The sequence below is a fragment of the Mya arenaria genome, chromosome 13 (genome assembly GCF_026914265.1).
Source record: "Mya arenaria isolate MELC-2E11 chromosome 13, ASM2691426v1".
NCBI classification, from domain to species: domain Eukaryota; kingdom Metazoa; phylum Mollusca; class Bivalvia; order Myida; family Myidae; genus Mya; species Mya arenaria.
The window spans coordinates 10,303,962-10,325,289 of record NC_069134.1 but is presented as its reverse complement, the minus strand read 5'-3'; the positions used below and the strand labels follow the sequence as shown (position 1 = coordinate 10,325,289).

General features: G+C 34.5%; 1 protein-coding gene across 9 annotated transcripts in view; it reads right to left on the bottom strand.

Moving 5' to 3' along the window:
- LOC128213462 (eyes absent homolog 1-like) overlaps positions 1–20,382 on the bottom strand; it is a 125,290-nt gene extending 104,908 nt beyond the window's left edge. For all 9 annotated transcript variants that reach the window (XM_052919179.1, XM_052919173.1, XM_052919180.1 and 6 more), the window contains exon 1: positions 20,325–20,382. The gene's annotated coding sequence lies outside the window, so the exon portion shown is untranslated. The remainder of the gene's footprint in view (positions 1–20,324) is intronic.
- Positions 20,383–21,328: the final 946 nt, after the last annotated feature.

Sequence of the window (21,328 nt, the reverse complement as noted above, 5' to 3'; positions counted from 1 at the left end):
GGTCAAAGCGTTCTCAAGTTATTGATCGGAAACCATTTGGTATTCCGACCGACCGACAGACAGACCGACCGACCGACCGACCGACATGTGCAAAACAATATACCCCACTTTTTTCAAAAGGGGGCATAATAAAAATCAGAGGCTTCTTCAACATTGAGATACATGTATTGTGTAGGATGACATATATAAATCATGGAAAAAAGAGTATCATTATATGACATGATAGCGATCTATACAAGACCTATATTACTCTCTAGCGAGCAGCTAATGTCATCTGTTTCCTGCTCTTGTTAAAACTGTGCCTACAAAATCACAATGGGCGCAAAATTTCAGCTAATTAATCATAAATTAAATATCAGTGAAGTTTAATGCATGTGAAGCCAATACAAACGTGTATTGTTGCATAGCCATGATCACAACTCAAAATAGCAAGCATTTAGGCTTGCCCTTCAATGAAGTAAATTTTCCCATTAAAATAACATATATCTTAAATTGAAATGATCACTTATAACAGAGTCCCTACATATGAAATCATGTGCAAATAGGCTCCAACCCAAAATATTTGCGCAGACAGAATAGAACCTATGATCTGTGTTTTACAATGATTGTGTGTAGAAATGTTGTAAAATGTAAAAGGAAAAATCTGAATGACAAACCATAGTTCAGCAGACAATTAAACACAAAAACAAGTCTATCATTTTGGTTCTAAATCACACTGTCAATAAACAAGAATCGCTAGATTAAAGCGCAAACAAACGTATGCTGCTCAGAGTCATTTAAACTCCTATATGAGTAAATAATCAGTGATAACTCTTATTATACTTTTCATTTTGAAATGCAATATTGCTTATTGAGTGATTCTGGTCTTCCGCCAGTGTATGCATTTTAACATATTCTTTGCAGCTTTTGCAAACACTTTTGACACAGCAATTACATTGAATGGCTTCAGTACAGCTCATTTACTAAATTTGCTAATTAAGCTTGTATCAATGACTTTCTGAATCGGCTATGCAGCTCTAGAACCCTCTTAGGAATTGCGATATCTCGAAAAATATTGACAGAAAAGACGTCGCAAAAATGTGTGACATTTCTAAATAATCAGACTTTTGAACGGGCCTTTCATTTTTTTTTGGGGGGGGGGGGATGTCGCCGGATCCAGACCGATTGTGACCGGGTCCAGACCGATTGAGGTTCCAAAATTTTAGAAGCCCTGCTAATTTTCATCGTATAACATCATGCGTTCTATTTATATACAGAACAAAATTTCTTAACTTTAACTAGGTGTTTGATTTCAATATAAGAATGAAATAAAAACAAATCTCACACTTGTTTTATACACATGTTTTACCAATCTTATTGCAAACATCTTTATAAAATTTCAATTCATTACAATTATCAATTCATTTGAAATAACAATGTTAAAGTTAGTGACCCATAAAATTATAAGTCACAAAGTATTTTCCTGGAGAAAGTGTTAAATTTTGTAGCTTGTATGTCCACCAATGGCAGCAATTACTGCATGTCACCTTGACCTCATTGAAACCACATATCTGTGCATGTAGTTATGTAGGATTATGTTCCATATCCAACAAATATCACGCCTGAGTTCGTTGGCATACAATTGTTCGGGCAAAGCGCGAACTTATTAATTCAAGTCCCACACACTTTCTTTCTGATTCAGATCTGGTCTTTTTGCAAGAAAATCTAGAAAACGAATGTTGTTTATTGCCAACATATTCTGAGTTCCCCGTGCAACATGACGAGGTACATTGTCTTGCAACAAGATTCTGATACCTCACTGCGTTAGAATTACCATGGATAGGGACAATTGGTGTCATTGTGTGCATTGAATTTTCTGCCCAGACCATCACGGAACCACCGCCAAACTTCTCTGCGTTTAACAGACAGCATTCCCTTTTACGCTCTCCCCTCAGTCACTTAATTTGGACACCCCTTTCTCACCCAGGGAGCTTCAATCTGGTTTCATCCACAAAAACGACATTAACCCAGTCAGCTCTAGTTAACCATAGATTCCGTCTCGCCAATGCTAACCGTGCAGCCCGCAGAAAGGAACCTTCTGTGGTCCACGGGCGCGAATACCATGGCACGGAGCTGGTTGCAGATGGTCTGTGGGCTAATTGGCTGATTGTGCATGCCGCCTTGCCATTGACACAGTGGGGTTGCGTAAGTGAGATAGAACCATATATCTATCTTGGTGGCGAGTTGTTACTCTGTGTTTTGGCCTTGGGTGCATGTCAGCAACACTTCCAGTTCATCTTGATTTCTCCCACAGCTGACGGTTACTCGAGTGTCGCCTATTAAACAACCAGGCAACCTGAAATATAATGATTATAATGTGTCATTAGTTAAAACAGTACATTTTTAATATTATTTCCCAGATTTTTTTCGGAAAGCATTTATTAATTTACAAAATCGGTCATACCTGCTGAATCAGGGTACCTGCATCAATGCTGACGGCCCTTTCCTGCTCTTCAATGGTCATTCTAGCCATTTTTTCTGTTTTTCGTATTGGAAATTCAACATGTATTATGTTATAAATGAATTGTAGCATCAAATTAATAATCCTCGAGATTATCATGCCAAAAAATGGGAAATTGCACCTATTGTCTCGCATTGTTAACTTCGACAGTAGAGTGTTATCTGCTATATTAAAATTGATACAGTTCTAAGCAAAACACTGAAGTTCCAAATTTCAAGTTGATACATTAAGTAGTTCACATACAAATAAATTCCATAAAATGGATCTTCAGAAATTTTGTTTAGTGTATACAATGGTAGAGTTCCATTGAATTCCGTTTCATCTTAACCAAGTTTGCATTGTCCACTAATGTAAAGGGGAAAAAAGTAACTTCTGGGGAATGTCATGCTCTAGCTTTCACAAATTGTTGAAAGGACATGATTATTCAAATTTCTAGGTTTTAGTAAGTTTCTAAATCTGATCTTGAGTAATTTTATTATGTCATTGTAATATATTTGAAATATCGCAACAATATTATCGCAAAATCAGATTTCCATTTTATGGCTTCTATTTAAGTCATTACAAAAGCTATGCTGCTACATACCATTCCAAATACGACATGACATACAAGCTTTATTAATCTGTGCATAGTATGACAATATCTTAAGAAACCAATTGAAAACCAGGTTAAACTAAGGAGTTTGATAATAAAAAAATGTGTTTCATTGTTTTTTAAAAATATATTAAGAAAAGTAAGAACGGATATGTTAAATTAATTATATAATTTTTTGATGGCTCATATATTGGCACTAAAATGCATCATCAATTAAATCAACAATAAAACACTTCAAATATTTTACTTCTTCCCTTAGAACACTGTTGAACTGTACCAATATTTGCACAAGCCTATAATCAGCACTAATTGAGAAACTCCATATGCACAGCAGTATTGTCATGTGATAGAATCTGTATATATTAAAGTCATGTGATAAAATCAGTCTGTAATTCAGTATTTTCATGTAATAGAATCAGTCTGTATTTCAGTATTGTCATGTGATAGAACTGTATGAATTACAGTATTTTCATTTGATAGAATCAGTCTGTAATGCAATATTTTCATGTGATATATTCAGGAAGTATTTCAGTATTTTCATGTGATAAAATCAGTCTGTATTGCAATATTTTCATGTGATAGAATGGGTATGTATTGCAGTATTTTCATGTTGTAAAATGGGTATGCATTGCAGTTTTTTCATGTGATAGAATCAGTCTGTAATGCAATATTTTCATGTGATATATTCAGGAAGTATTTCAGTATTTTCATGTGATAAAATCAGTCTGTAATGCAATATTTTCATGAGGTAGAATGGGTATGTTTTGCAGTATTTTCATGTAATAGAATCAGTCTGTAATGCAATATTTTCATTTGATAGAATGGGTATGTTTTGCAGTATTTTCATGTGATAGAATCAGTCTGTAATGCAATATTTTCTTGTGATAGAATGGGTATGTATTGCAGTATTTTCATGGGATATAATGGGTATGTATTGCAGTATTTCCATGTGATAGAATCAGTATGTAATGCAATATTTTCATGTGAAAGAATGGATATGCATTGCAGTATTTCCATGTGATAGAATCAGTTTGTATTGCAGTATTTTCATTTGATAGAATGGGTATGTTTTGCAGTATTTTCATGTGATAGAATCAGTCTGTAATGCAATATTTTCTTGTGATAGAATGGGTATGTATTGCAGTATTTTCATGGGATATAATGGGTATGTATTGCAGTATTTTCATGGGATATAATGGGTATGTATTGCAGTATTTCCATGTGATAGAATCAGTATGTAATGCAATATTTTCATGTGAAAGAATGGATATGCATTGCAGTATTTCCATGTGATAGAATCAGTTTGTATTGCAGTATTTTCATGTAATAGAATGGGTATGTATTACAGTATTTTCATGTGATAGAATCAGTCTGTATTGCAATATTTTCATGTAAAAGAATGGGTATGTATTGCAGTATTTTCATTTGATAGAATGGGTATGTATTGCAGAATTTTCATGTAATAGAATCAGTATGTAATGCAATATTTTCATGTGATAGAATGGGCATGTATTGCAGTATTTTCATGTGATAGAATGGGTATGTATTGCAGTATTTTCATGTGATAGAATGGGTATGTATTGCAGTATTTTCATGTGATAGAATGGGCATGTAATGCAGTATTTCCATGTAATAACATCAGTCTGTAATGCAATATTTTCATGTGATAAAATGGGTATGCGCTATAGCAGTATTTTCATGTGATAGATTCATGATGTATTACAGTATTCATGTAAAAGAATGGGTATGTATTGCAGTATTTTCATTTGATAGAATGGGTATGTATTGCAGAATTTTCATGTGATAGAATCAGTATGTAATGCAATATTTTCATGAGGTAGAATTGGTATGTATTGCAGTATTTTCATGTGATAGAATGGGTATGTATTGCAGTATTTCCATGTGATAGAATCAGTATGTATTGCAGTATTTTCATGGGATAGAATGGGTATGTATTGCAGTATTTTCATGGGATATAATGGGTATGTATTGCAGTATTTCCATGTGATAGAATCAGTATGTAATGCAATATTTTCATGTGAAAGAATGGATATGCATTGCAGTATTTCCATGTGATAGAATCAGTTTGTATTGCAGTATTTTCATGTAATAGAATGGGTATGTATTACAGTATTTTCATGTGATAGAATCAGTCTGTATTGCAATATTTTCATGTAAAAGAATGGGTATGTATTGCAGTATTTTCATTTGATAGAATGGGTATGTATTGCAGAATTTTCATGTGATAGAATCAGTATGTAATGCAATATTTTCATGAGGTAGAATTGGTATGTATTGCAGTATTTTCATGTGATAGAATGGGTATGTATTGCAGTATTTTCATGTTATAGAATGGGTATGTATTGCAGTATTTCCATGTAATAAAATCAGTCTGTAATGCAATATTTTCATGTGATAAAATGGGTATGCGCTATAGCAGTATTTTCATGTGATAGATTCATGATGTATTACAGTATTCATGTAAAAGAATGGGTATGTATTGCAGTATTTTCATGTGATAGAATCAGTATGTAATGTAATATTTTCATGAGGTAGAATTGGTATGTATTGCAGTATTTTCATGTGATAGAATGGGCATGTATTGCAGTATTTTCATTTGATAGAATGGGTATGTATTGCAGAATTTTCATGTGATAGAATCAGTATGTAATGTAATATTTTCATGAGGTAGAATTGGTATGTAGTGCAGTATTTTCATGTGATAGAATCAGTCTGTATTGCAGTATTTTCATGAGGTAGAATGGGTATGTATTGCAGTATTTTCATGTGATAGAATCAGTATGTAATGCAATATTTTCATGAGGTAGAATGGGTATGTATTGCAGTATTTTGATGTAATAGAATCAGTCTGTTAAATGCAATATTTTCATGTGATAGATTTAGAATGGATTACATTTTTTTCATGTGATAATTGGTATGTATTGCAATATTTTCATGTGATAGAATGGGTATGTTTCACAGTATTTTCATGTGATAGAACGGGTATGTATTGCAATATTTTCATGTGAATTTAGTAAAGTAAAGCATTTGTTTATTATAGTGTCATCCCTCTTAGTTAAGGGCCAGCATGTTGGGCTAATGAGACACCTACATTCGTGAACATCTTTAACCCGATTCCTTATCCCAAATGCCAGGCGCCTGGCAGGAAGGCAATCGGAACCCCTCGATTTAACTAGCTGCTGGGTCGGCAACCGGCCATGTCAGATCAAGCCCCTTGTGAGGCTCGAACCTTCTACCTCCCTCTCCTTAGGCAGATGCCTTAACCACTAGGCCACGGAGACGGTGTGATAGAATCAGCCTGTATTGCAATATTTGCATGTGATAGCGTGGTTATGTATTACAGTATTTTCATGTGATAAAATCAGTCTGTAATGCAATATTTTCAAGTGATAAAATCAGTATGTAATGCAATATTTTCATGAGGTAGAATGGGTATGTAGTGCAGTATTTCCAAGTGATAGAATCAGTCTGTAATGCAATATTTTCATATGATAGATTCAGAATGGATAACAGTATTTTCATGTGATAAAATGGGAATGTATTGCAATATTTGCATGTGATAGAATGGGAATTTATTGCAGTATTTTCATGTGATAGAGTGGGTATGTATTACAGTATTTTCATGTGATAAAATCAGTCTGTAATGCAATATTTTCAAGCGATAGAATGGGTATGTATTGCAGTATTTTCATGTGATAGAATCAGTCTGTAATGCAATATTTTCATGTGATAGAATGGGTATGTAGTGCAGTATTTACATGTGATAGAATCAGTCTGTAAAATAATATTTTAATGTGATACAATCAGTATGTATTGCAGTATTTTCATGTGATAGAATCAGTCTGTAATAGAATATTTTCTTGTGATAGAATGGGAATTTATTGCAGTATTTTCATGTGATACAATCAGTCTGTAATATAATATTTTCATGTGATAGAATGGATATGTATTGCAGTTTTTTCATGTGATAGAATCAGTTTGTATTGCAGTATTTTCATGTGACAGAATCAGTCTGTATTGCATTATTTTCATGTGATACAATCAGTCTGTATTGCAATAGTTTTATGAGGTAGAATCTGTATGTATTGTTATATTGTCATGTGATAGAATTGTTATGTATTGTAGTATTGTCATGAGAAGAATCAATATGCACAGCAGTATTGTCATGTGATAGAATCTGTGTGTATTGTAGTATTGTCATGTGATAAAAACGCTCTCAGTTCCAAACGTCAGGCACAGGGCTAGGACAGAATTTCAACAACTTAATTTCTGAAATGACTCACTATATGCATGCAAATTGCTGTGTTTTCCTAAAAAAGTGTAATTAAATGACTTTTAACTCCAAATTTAGGCACATAATAAAAAGAAAAATTGTTTGTTTTAGTGACAGATAGCATCGGTGGAATATATCCCAATCTCACACTGAAACAAACAATTATCCTTTATATATTTTCAAAAAAAAACTTAGTTAATAACCTACATTACCTGCCATTGTAATTACCTGTCGGCCTTTTTTTTTGGCAGTTTTATACTTCAACAGACAAAACGTTATACATTGCTCCTCCTCCTGTAGAAAACGTTATAATCTACAGCAGTAATAACATACTGAGTAAAAAATTATGACTTAGATGTGCTCTTACACTCCCGCCTTCTTAATTAAGATTTTTCAAAATATCTAACTATTACATTAATGTGTTCATAAATAATATTTACTTTTACAGAGACTTGAATTATCTAAAATCTTCTATTTAAGTAGCACCATGTTCATAAATTGCATGCGAAAATAGATCAATTGTCAACATCTGAACCGTGAAATCACTTTAAATAGGTTTGTGAGCTATTTGAAAACTGCTTCTATGTTATTGAACAGACTGAATGAAGTTTTAAGGAAAGCCACTTGTGAAAGAGCCGATCCTGACACTTCTTATCATCATCTAATACAGTTAAATAAATACAACTCATAAAAAGAAGTAGCTAACACGAGACCATTACTCTTGAGGAAATGCCGTGTATAATTGGAAAAGACCGATTTGCAAAGGAAAATGACATAATTGATCAAAAGTTTCATAAATCATTGCCAACCCCTGTCTGCGGTCTCTTTAATAAACGGCAATTAAAATGTTTATTCACTAAAACCACTTTCCATTAAAATTATACTTATTTTGAAGAATACCCCAGCCAATACAAAATGATTTTATTTTAAGAAATATCTATTCATAAGTTGATCATATTGTGTCACAGAGTTTGCAAAACCTGTCAGACCCACAGGCCAAGTCTGGTTTAACATAAGTGGGTCTGGTAGCAAGTTTTGCAACATTTACTTGCATAGAACTAAATTTATGGAAGATGAGTTTCTTAAAAGCTGAAAGTCTTTCAATGTCTGGACTGGCATACCTCAATGATTTCAAAATAGGAGTAGTGTAGCATGCCATAACAAGTAGCCAGTTATAGTGAGCAGCATGTTATAGCGAGAAGCATGTTTTAGCATGTAGGCAGTTATAGTGAGTAGCATGTTATAGCAAGTAGCCAGTTATAGTGATTAGCATGTTATAGCAAGTAGCCAGTTATAGTGATTAGCATGTTATAGCAAGTAGCCAGTTATAGTGAGTAGCATGTTATAGCAAGTTCCCAGTTATAGTGAGTAGCATGTTATAGCAAGTAGCCAGTTATAGTGAGTAGCATGTTATAGCGAGTAGTCAGTTATAGTGAGTAGCATGTTATAGCAAGTAGCCAGTTATAGTGAGTAGCATGTTATAGCGAGTAGCCAGGTATTGTGAGTAGCATGTTATATCAAGTTGCCAGTTATAGTGAGTAGCATGTTATAGGAAGTTGCTAGTTATAGTGAGTAGCATGTTATAGCAAGTAGCCAGTTATAGTGAGTAGCATGTCATAGCGAGTAGCCAGGTATTGTAAGTAGCATGTTATAGCAAGTAGCAAGTTATAGTGAGTAGCATGTTATAGCAAGTTGCCAGTCATAGTGAGTAGCATGTTATATCAAGTAGCCAGTTATAGTGAGTAGCATGTTATAGCAAGTTGCCAGTTATAGTGAGTAGCATGTTATAGCAAGTTGCCAGTTACAGTGAGTAGCATGTTATAGGAAGTTGCTAGTTATAGTGAGTAGCATGTTATAGCAAGTAGCCAGTTATAGTGAGTAGCATGTTATAGCAAGTAGCCAGTTATAATGAGTAGCATGTTAAAGCAAGTAGCCAGTTATAGTGAGTAGCATGTTATAGCGAGTAGCCAGGTATTGTGAGTAGCATGTTATATCAAGTTGACAGTTATAGTGAGTAGCATGTTATAGCAAGTAGCCAGTTATAGTGAGTAGCATGTTATAGCAAGTTGCCAGTTATAGTGAGTAGCATGTTATAGCAAGTAGCCAGTTATAGTGAGTAGCATGTTATAGCAAGTTGCCAGTTATAGTGAGTAGCATGTTATAGCAAGTTGCCAGTTATAGTGAGTAGCATGTTATAGGAAGTTACTAGTTATAGTGAGTAGCATGTTATAGGAAGTTGCTAGTTATAGTGAGTAGCATGTTATAGCAAGTAGCCAGTTATAGTGAGTAGCATGTTATAGCAAGTTGCCAGTTATAGTGAGTAGCATGTTATAGCAAGTTGCCAGTTATAGTGAGTAGCATGTTATAGGAAGTTACTAGTTATAGTGAGTAGCATGTTATAGGAAGTTGCTAGTTATAGTGAGTAGCATGTTATAGCAAGTAGCCAGTTATAGTGAGTAGCATGTTATAGCGAGTAGTCAGTTATAGTGAGTAGCATGTTATAGCAAGTAGCCAGTTATAGTGATTAGCATGTTATAGCGAGTAGCCAGGTATTGTGAGTAGCATGTTATATCAAGTTGCCAGTTATAGTGAGTAGCATGTTATAGGAAGTTGCTAGTTATAGTGAGTAGCATGTTATAGCAAGTAGCCAGTTATAGTGAGTAGCATGTTATAGGAAGTTGCTAGTTATAGTGAGTAGCATGTTATAGCAAGTAGCCAGTTATAGTGAGTAGCATGTCATAGCGAGTAGCCAGGTATTGTAAGTAGCATGTTATAGCAAGTAGCAAGTTATAGTGAGTAGCATGTTATAGCAAGTTGCCAGTTATAGTGAGTAGCATGTTATATCAAGTAGCCAGTTATAGTGAGTAGCATGTTATAGCAAGTTGCCAGTTATAGTGAGTAGCATGTTATAGCAAGTTGCCAGTTACAGTGAGTAGCATGTTATAGGAAGTTACTAGTTATAGTGAGTAGCATGTTATAGGAAGTTGCTAGTTATAGTGAGTAGCATGTTATAGCAAGTAGCCAGTTATAGTGAGTAGCATGTTATAGCGAGTAGCCAGGTATTGTAAGTAGCATGTTATATCAAGTAGCCAGTTATAGTGAGTAGCATGTTATAGCAAGTAGCCAGTTATAGTGAGTAGCATGTTATATCAAGTAGCCAGTTATAGTGAGTAGCATGTTATAGCAAGTTGCCAGTTATAGTGAGTAGCATGTTATAGGAAGTTGCCAGTTATAGTGAGTAGCATGTTATAGGAAGTAGCCAGTTATAGTGAGTAGCATGTTATAGCGTGTAGCCAGGTATTGTTAGTAGCATGTTATAGCAAGTAGCCAGTTATAGTGAGTAGCATGTTATATCAAGTAGCCAGTTATAGTGAGTAGCATGTTATAGCAAGTTGCCAGTTATAGTGAGTAGCATGTTATAGCAAGTAGCCAGGTATTGTAAGTAGCATGTTATATCAAGTAGCCAGTTATAGTGAGTAGCATGTTATAGCAAGTAGCCAGTTATAGTGAGTAGCATGTTATATCAAGTAGCCAGTTATAGTGAGTAGCATGTTATAGCAAGTTGCCAGTTATAGTGAGTAGCATGTTATAGCAAGTTGCCAGTTATAGTGAGTAGCATGTTATAGGAAGTTGCCAGTTATAGTGAGTAGCATGTTATAGGAAGTTGCTAGTTATAGTGAGTAGCGTCACTAGCATGTCATAGTGAGTATCTAGTTATAGGGAGTGAACATTGCAAGAGCATGCCTACTCATTTGTTGTTGAAAAAGTGCTTTGACCCTGTCAACATAAGTATTAACTTCCATGAGCAGATTTTGTACACTTTTTCAGTTGTGACCATGGTTCAAGATTTAGCATGGCAATGCTGACAATACTAACAACAACAACAACAACCAAGGCTTTCAATACACTTTTTCGAAAAACAGACGAGCTGAAAATTAAAAAGAATGGACAAAAATGTCTTCTCTAAGTTAAAGTAGTATTCTTAACTTTCCATAAACTTATTTGGGTTACAGAAAACTAATTATTTTCAATATATAATTCAATGTAAGAAGATAAACTTCAGATTGAAAAGATTGATGCCATTTCTAATAATTTACGGTTATGACAAACATATATTTCCTTATAATTCAGTTTAAAGCAAGGTATTGGACCAAAAACAAAGTATAACAACTATAAACTATTTGCATTACTCAGACTTAAACACAACATCAATCTGAGGAAGCATTCCAAATTTTAAATATAGCAAGTGCATCCGGGACCACATCCTGGTACATTATAAATACTGAGATAAATGTACCTTTTACCTCAAATAAATTCACGAAGAATTGTCACGACAAAATTGCAATAATTTTTTAAAAAGCTGTGTTACAGCCACATGGTGGCATGATTTAAAAGGCAACATTTTTTTTATAAATTTCTGTTCTGTCCTTCTGACATATCTACAATACTGCAGGACATGCAGGTGTATGATTCATTGCCATGGCATAAATCATTATTATGGAAAGATAATGTGGATAATCAGCAACTGATTTCAATAGCACCTTAGATCCCGGGTACACATTAATTAAGTTCTTGCTTTAAATAAGCCAAAAAGAGCCAAGTACTTGTGCACTTAATTGTGGTAATAATCATGAGTCTACATGCCAATTTCTTTGGCTACAACACCATAATCTAGATGTTTACCTGAGTTTTAATGACAAACAACACTCAGCTTAACAAGTCCTAGGAAGAGGACAATTACATTTCATGAAATTTCAGAAATCAATTTTACTGAATTTTCCAATGATTTATTCATGCAATTTAATATTATTTTAAATATAATATAAAAAGTTATGCCTGTTTAAGTTAATTTTAGACAATTTTTTGTCTTGTACCATGTAGTCCATCTAAACAGACGGCAAGGCTCTGTTTACTAATTCTAGAATTTGCAGACTCATTATCATGGTAATTCATTCAATGGTGAATGCAACTTGCAAAGATTCTACTCACTGCTATTCATGATTTTTACAATCTGAAGGTATTCAAAATCAGAATTGATATCAGAAACTCAGTGGACCCTTTGGCTAAATGTTTCTTCAGAAAAAAGACAACGAAATCAAAATCAAAATCGAATATTAGGCATGAAAAACTGGACAGGTGCTAGTCAATACATAACTGTTATGATGTTTACCTACATGGATTCTACAATGAAGACAAGTTTTAATCATCTTTTATGACAAACTGTATTTTTGACTAGTTTAAAATATGTTTATGTGTATTTGAAAACGAATCAATACTGTTTCTGAATAAAAAATGCAGTTTTAGCTTAAACAATACTTTACATTGTTTTGGCATGAGATTTTCAGTTGAGTGTACTGGCATTACAAAAAAAAAATGACAATGTCTACATTTAAAAAAAATCCCTGAAGGCATATTATCGTTGCTACATTTTTTTTACCGGGCTGCTGTTCATCATTTCTCCCTTTTTGTGCCTTGAATATTGATCACACTAATAATAAAAATCAGTGACAACATGTTCAGGCCAACAATTGATTTATTGCATTGAATTTTAATCAAACAGTATTATCGTTCCAGCTTTTATATACATGTCTGTACTGAAACAGCTGTATGGCATATGAACAGAAATGTTCATGACTTGTAATAATCTTATCACCTATTAAGTTTTTGACCCCAATTTGACTTCACTAAAGATTTAATCATATTACGTACACTGATATATATTGATACATTACTGCCTGCCATCATTGAAGAGACAACAAAAATTGAACACTTGAGATAAAATATTCATTGTAAATGCACAAAATGATGTAGAAGAACCTAGAGCTACAGATAATGGGTTGTAATGGGCGTTAATACACTTAATCACCCATTACGATATTAAATCAAATTGCCGTTTGTACCAGTACTATTAAAAAATAAAGGTAGGGCGTAACGTTCTTCCAAGTATTTTTTACCGTTTTTTCGCTAGCCGTCTTGACTAAATCAGGGTTTGAATTTAACTTTGAGGAGCACTCGCAAAATTTTGCGAGTGCTTTTTGAGGCAACTGGCAAAATGAAAAATCAACTTGCAATTTTATTATTTTCTTTATAAACACAACAAGGATCCATTTTGAGTGACTCGACTACTATAAATTGTAGTTGGCTTATTCTTTGGGGGGGGGGGGGGGGGGGGGGGAGTACAGATGACTCATCGGATGCTGGCCGCATTTTTATAACAAATCCGTCCAATAATTTGACATTGTTCACTTTGAGGGGGATATATTTACCCTCGCCATCGGGTAATTCCCATTCGGCGGAAACGCTACAGATTTCATTAACTGATTAAGTCTATAAGATTTAAAAACAATAACAGTATAAATTTAGAATAATTAAAAGCAACAGTAAATGTAGCGTGGATGCTTTGGACTATAAAATATATCGGAAGTCTATTCACTTTGACAGTTGAGGTTACACACCACCATTGTCATTTCCTCTATTATTCAATGTGAAATGATTATTTTTAGACAACATTTAAAGGCATTTCGAGCGAATGCAGACTATGATAAACATATATATTCTTAAAGTACAAGCTTTAAATTACCTTTTAAGCCAATAAAAAAGGGGGGTCAAGTTATTCCTTAGAAAAATCTCTCCACTTGAAAAACAAACTCTAAAAATTGCACAGTCCGCCATGACAGTTCTTCCAAAATGACCTTTCAACTATTTGGCAGCAGTTTATGCTTAATTAATTAAATCTCTATTCTAAATGAAAATCAAGAAAAAATAGATACTTAAGGTATAAAAGTTTCAGGAATAATGATTTTTTTTATTTACAGTGTATTGACTATTGAGCATGTGAAAACATGTCTATCAGTCATAAAAACATTATCTTTTTATTGAGAATTTTCCACACAACGGAAGTACATATGACGCAATGGTGATGTCATACCTATAACTAAACCCATCCCTGCTTTTTTTATGAAAAACACTTTCCATTAGTCCTTCATACATAAATACACCCAAAACTAGCTCAATCTGATAGTCTGAGTCAGGTTTTCCAGCCACTGCCTGTCACCCAAGTGTCTGTGTGTCTGTATTTTCAAAGGCGTTTTGGCCCAAAATGCCATTCTTTGAGTTTTTTCAACTGAACCTGGACTCAAATGGCATTCTAAGCATCAAATGGGGCAGTTCTACACATCTTTGCACACATTTCAAGTTCTCGCAGTCAAATTTTCACCAAATTTTGACAATTTCAGTGCTCAAAAGATTGCAGACGACTCAATTTAAAAAAAAAATAGGCAAAAGTTGTGAAAACCAGGAAAAAGCATATTTTGATCAACCGGACAAGATAAATGCATTTAATTGTGAAAATTTGCCAGAAATTAGTGAAATGCAATACATTTCTTGCCAAAAATGACACTTTTTAAACAAAGCAGTTTGGTCCCTCAATTGAGCGGATATATTCAAAGGTTAATGGTTTTTACATATAGTGTGCGAAAGCGCTAAATTTAGCCAATGATTGAGCTAGGTGATTACGTCATGTCAACTCATTTGTTTTCACTTTGTATTATGCACGCCTCGGAGCATCACCAGAAAGATTCGAGATAAAACTCGGCCTTTTCCGTATTTGTTCTATTTTTTAAAACTTACTAGAGCGTGACTCCATATTGTCGTCTCTTTAACTGGTAGTGTAAACAAGGGCAGTAATGTCAGGTGCGTCCATGCTTCCCGGTTCATTGTTTTGAGTGTTAAACGTCCTCGTTTTTAGAACCTAGGTTCATCCCAAATCTTGAAGATCTATGGTACATTAAAATAACGAATAAAAGGCGTCGATTATTTTAAAAGTCATGTATATGTTCTAAAGCACATCTAAGAAGGGTAATTTTGTACAGGCAGTCTGTGTATACCTCGTAATAAATTACATCATATATGCTACGTCGGAAGGCAAATTTTTGCTTAAAATGAAGACTTAAATAGCAGGTAATTTTTTCAGTCACTATACCATTCTAAATGAAACAAAGGGCAGTCTATGCCACCTAAGGAGTCCCGCCTTCGTTGTTTTACCGGAATTTGATAAGTTTCGTTGAAGTGTTTTAAGAAACTAAACTCTCAATCAAACACTGGTAAACGACCAAAGGCGGGGCTTTGTTAGCAGCGTAGACTGCGCTATATTTCATTTAAAATGGTGAAGAAATAGGAAAGTTATCTTTGTTTAAAGTCTTCATTCTAGGCAAAATTTTGTTTTCAGACGTAGCGTTTATGACATTATTTTTCACGTGGTATACATATACACTGACAGGGCTCTCCACTTAAAGTAGAACTGTCATTATTTTTGGAGGTTATATAGTAAGTCGAGACACTAAGTTTTAAGACCTTAAATTGTTGACTGTTTCCTACAGGTTGTCTCCCTTTTTATTTTCATTGCCAAAGTAAACATATAGCACACTCTTTTAGGTAAACTCTCCGTTCCTTTTCATTTCCTAAAAAGGTAGTTTGAAGTAATCCACAATTGTACCTTACATAATTACATAAGCCATTGGGGACTGTACTCCGTATGGTGAAATAGCGAAAATGAGAGAAAATTGTCGAAACCTGACATAAACTTCGTATCGATTTGTACAATGCATTAAAACTTACTAACCGAAGTACCACATTGTTCAAAATTAAGTTAATTTTTTTTTATTTTCTCGTATTTTTTTCAATTAAAAAAGATTACTAGGTATGTCTTCCTAGTGGAATTCATTCCCGTAATGCGTGATTCACTTGTTTATGTCATCACATGATAAAACCAAGTTAGGTATTTAGCTTAAATATTCCAACCGTTTAGGGTAAACCTTCGTAGCACAGAGGATACCACAATGGTCTGCACTTTTGCCGACACCGGTTCCAACCCAGTCTCCGACTCGATTTGTTTTTCTTCATTAATGATATGAAAGAGTAAAACATTTCTTTAAATACTTGTCATGAATTTCTTTACAGAAAAAAACAACCTTTTTTTGGTGCCAATCTGGTGTATAGTGCCTTTAATATACAAGAACCTCTATTTCTATTTTATCATCAAGTATGCAGAGTTCATTTATTATGTCGTTTATATGGACTACCTTAAAGCGTCATGTTTTTTGTCTTTTTAGATTTAGGTTTGATATCTTCTTTTGTTTAATCTTTTATTCCTTGAACATATAAATTATATATCTATACACCCTCTTATTTAATTAACAAAATAAATATTTTTGAAAAAATAAAACAAAACGACTGGTAATTCGGGGAAATACAGTGTGCCGATTTAACTCCAAAATTAGTTGTCTGCATTCGGAAAACAATAGCAATACTGTCATTGTCCAAAACAAAGCATCGGTAGGGGTTTGTACGCAAGAGAACGGTATTAAATAGTTGTTTTGAAGCAAAAAAAAGCATTGAGTGAGTCGGGAAGCCTAGTAAGAATGTGCATTGTTTTCACGAGATATTTTAATACAGACATTATTTTGATCTAAAACAAACGTCTTCGTAAACGAGCAATTGCTCTTCATTCGGTGCCTAAGGTCATTTCTAAAAATTATCATTGAAACATATAGAAAACAGTGGTAATACTCACCGAATCGAGGATGTTTATCACTCAAAACAATGAACCGGGAAGCATGGACGCACATGACATTACTGCCCTTGGTAAACATGCCACTTATAGGTTGTTTGTAACCACTCAACTTCATAGCAAAGTTAAGTTCATGTTTATTCTACTCTCCTTTTAACATTTTGTGGGCTAGAAAAAACCACTCGCAAAAGTTTGCGAGCTTGAATAAAAGTCACTCGCAATTTGAAAATGCCGCTCGCAATTTGCGAGTATGCGAGTCTAAATTCGAACCCTGCAAATGTTAAACCGGTTTGTTAAAATCGATTCACTAACCTACGCAATGTGTTTAACTGTAAAGGGGAGTAACCAATTTTTTTTTATCAATTCTATTCTGTGTTAATCAACTTACACAAAATGAAATGTTGCTCAGCAGATCAATCAGGACTTGTTATTTGCTGAGCAACATTTCAATTTTGGGTAAATTCTTATATGTGTGCTATAAAGGTTCATTACATGAAATAAGTCATTCATATTTGTAATTTAATGTACCAGTACACTTTAGCAATTGCTGTAACACTTTTATGAATGACTCAAGGGTGCACCATACACTTTACCAGATTGCATAAGGGTGTAAAATACACTTTAAGAAAAATAAGTTATCTGTAGCTCTGAGTACCGCTAGTTAAAATATAGATTGTAATTATATTGAAAATAACAGTCCATTTTTTTACAAATTTCACAAATCAAAACTCCACGTTGCGTTTAAGTCAATAATTAAGAATTGTTGCTGTTTTTGTACTCTGTATTCTATAGCGAAACTTCAAACATGTGTAACTTTATTTTATCAAGGTGAAATGGTGATCAGTTTTATGCACAGGAATGTTATAAGATAAATTAAGATACAAAATAAAATTTACTTAAAAAAAAATCATAAAGCATTGATACTTCTGACACTTTTTGCACTTGTATTGAATTTGACAATGCAAAACTATTATGCAATGTTTACCATACAGTTTCGCAAATAAAAACGAGATTGAAATGACAGTGTTCAACACTAGAGCACCAGTCAATTGTAGCCACACCCCCCCCCCCCAGGTCCGGAGAATAGTGGGAACTTTGACTTTCTGTCCAGCCAACCCCGGCTAAAATCCCCATCTTGCGGGGACGAACAGATGGTAAAATCCCGCCAAATGCCCCCGCACTCCAGGGACCCTAGGTAAGGCCCTTTTCCCGCTACAGTCAAACCTGGTTGAACGGTCACCTGCTTTAAATGGCCACCTGCCTTAACGGGCCACTCCTAATTCCCCCCGTATGTTTTTACTATATAATGTACGTGCATTAAGCGGCCAACTGTCTAACGCGGCCACGGCCACGGCCACTAATTTTTGTCCCCATGAAGCCATATAAACACTAATTAGCGGCCACTAATCCCTTGTCACTGACACTTCCGCTTATAAATATTTCCAATACACAGCTTTAATTGCGTATAGAAGTTTACGGAAAAGAACGACGGCCTCGGGTATCTCCGTCATCCAATGAAAATTAATATTGCATCACACGATTGCCATGCGTGTTTACTCATCGAGAAATCATGTTTATTACACGTCGGCGAATGTTTTGATCAGAATTGACACAATTAATGACACAATTTATAAGATAATTAAATAATTACAAAGATAATTATTAAATACCGACAAAAACACCGGTTTTTATGAATTCACAGTTTGCAATGTTATTCGAAGGCGTGAAACGAGTTACGATTTTTATGCACTTCAATATTATTTTTATTAAGTGCACGGATTTATATTTCTACGAACGGATATTAACAATGCGTTTTTCTTGATATTTTTTTACCTTTGATTATGGCTGAAACTAAGACTAATCGAAAGTGTTTGACTCTAAAAGAACGTGTCGAGTTTATAAAGTTATTGGAAAACAGCCGTTGTGCCAGAAGTGTTGCCAAGGAATTTAACTGTGGAAGGACTCAAATCAATTTCTAACTTAAGCGTAAGCGTGAAATGTGTAGACTGATATGTGGTGTGTTTTGTTTATGCCTTGTATCAACATTTATCTATTGTATTTTATTTATAAATTTGAAATAAATTCTTATCGAAAGTGTTTGACTCTAAAAGAACGTGTCGAGTTTATAAAGTTATTGGAAAACAGCCGTTGTGCCAGAAGTGTTGCCAAGGAATTTAACTGTGGAAGGACTCAAATCAATTTCTTACTTAAGCGTAAGCGTGAAATGTGTAGACTGATATGTGGTGTGTTTTGTTTATGCCTTGTATCAACATTTATCTATTGTATTTTATTTATAAATTTGAAATAAATTTATTTTATCTTTACAAATGTATTTGTATTCAACCTTCTTCAATAATATTGATACAGATGTTACTGATTATGGTGTGAGGTGGTGGTTAAGATACATACTCCGTCTCTGAATAAAGCTAAAGGCGGAAATGTCAAACCTGGATTAAGTGGCCACCAGTCTTAAGCAGCCACTTTGATCATTTCCGAAGGGTGGCCACTTAATACAGGTTTGACTGTATATTTAAAGCGAAGACAAAACCACCACATTCACCCGGCACTGCGGGGCCACCTGAAAGTTAAAAACGTGGCCCATTTCCCCGGCTATCCCTGGTATACCCCCGCTCCTGGGGGGGCACATTGACTGGTGCATAACAGGGTCCCAGGATCTTGAGGACACCAATTTTTCAGAAGAGACACCTTAACTTCAAAGTCTGGTAATCTGTCAGGACACTAAAATAACTGGCCAATTAAAGTTAAATATGAATAAATAAATAGCGTAATATGCCGCACACACCAAGTGTAAGGAGGGCATACTTCATTTGTGCATGAAGTTACATCATGAATCTATCAATAAACAGGTCATTTCACAGTGGGCAGTATCAAAGTTGCCCAATTAACTATTATACAGTAAGTAGACTTTATAAATCTTGCAGATTAATGATAGTTTTTTTTTTTATTATCAACAAGGTCAGGTATAACAACATTATTGATACAATATGTGGAATTTTCTCACTATTGTGTCAAAACCACTCAAAAAAACTGCCAACTTTGATGAATTAATGATGCGACCGTCAGGTTGTTTAAGAAACACTGTGCAACAAACTAGTAAATAACTTGTTGATTTAAAACATGTATAATATGATGTATACTGAAAACACAATTTTAATAGTAGAAAAACACTGCATTTGTATGTTGAATTTAATATCAAAACAGGCTTAACAATGTACAATAAACTGATACAATGTGGAAGGGGCTCTGATTTCAGGAAGGGACACTTGATATCAAATGTTGGTTTCCCTTCGGGTTCCCTGGGAAAAAAGGTAAGTGTCGACCCCTGAAATGAATGACAATGTCTGGTTACCTGTATGTTATGATTTTGCATACAACTCTCGCCAAATGATTGTTTTGAAATGTTCGCCTGGAAACAATTTTATAACTAAGGGAGGTAACACCAACTTTAGAATGTACGATACGGCTACAAACAACTAATTTTTCTCATGTTTCTGTACGACGCATGGCCAGAAACGTATTTTTAAGACGATATTCTCTATTCTGTAAGCATGCTTTCTTCACAATTTAAGACCCTAGTGGCATGATGCTTCCCTCTTTTCTTCTGTTGTAATGCGCATATTAGGATTTCATTTTAACTGAATGAGTATCAGGGCGGATTCAGGGTTTCGAGTAAGAGGGGGCGCCCTTTGGGTGTATTACAAAGAACGCGCGCTCCCTTTCCAAAGAATACGAACAATAAAAGGTTTTAATGGGTAAATTGGGGATTTGAGTCGTCCCCAAGGAAATATTAAGACATTTTAGTCTGAAATTCAAGTGCATTATTTTCATATTGTGCCTCAGAAATTGATATAAAAAGTAAGTTTTAACAATTTAGAGGGGGTGCTCGCCGGGTGCGCCCGTCCATACCCGCTGGTGAGTATTTTCCCATTCATGATTGTAGTTACAAATAATATCAAAACACTTATTTTGGATTTTTATTTTATTGAAACTCAGCAAAACATTCCTAAAATTGGGCCTTAGGCGCCAATTAAGTGTGGCAAATAAAGTCCTTAAATTATTTTAAGCCTCTATAGCAGGTTGTGCAAGTTCAGATTTTGTCTTTGGATCGGAACTTTTATATATAACACAACTCATAGTCAATCCTTTGTGGAACTACAGTCCACGTTTTTGTTGTTTTATTTTTCGTCTTTAAACCTTCTAAAATGGAAACAAAACCAGATAATACTCACCGTTAGCTTCCCTTTTTGCCTAATTGGCATCACAGCAGAAGGCATATTGGGGCATTTCAACGCAAAAAACATTTGGTGGTGATGTTGTGGCTCCAATGATTCGCCGGCATTGAATACAAACTCA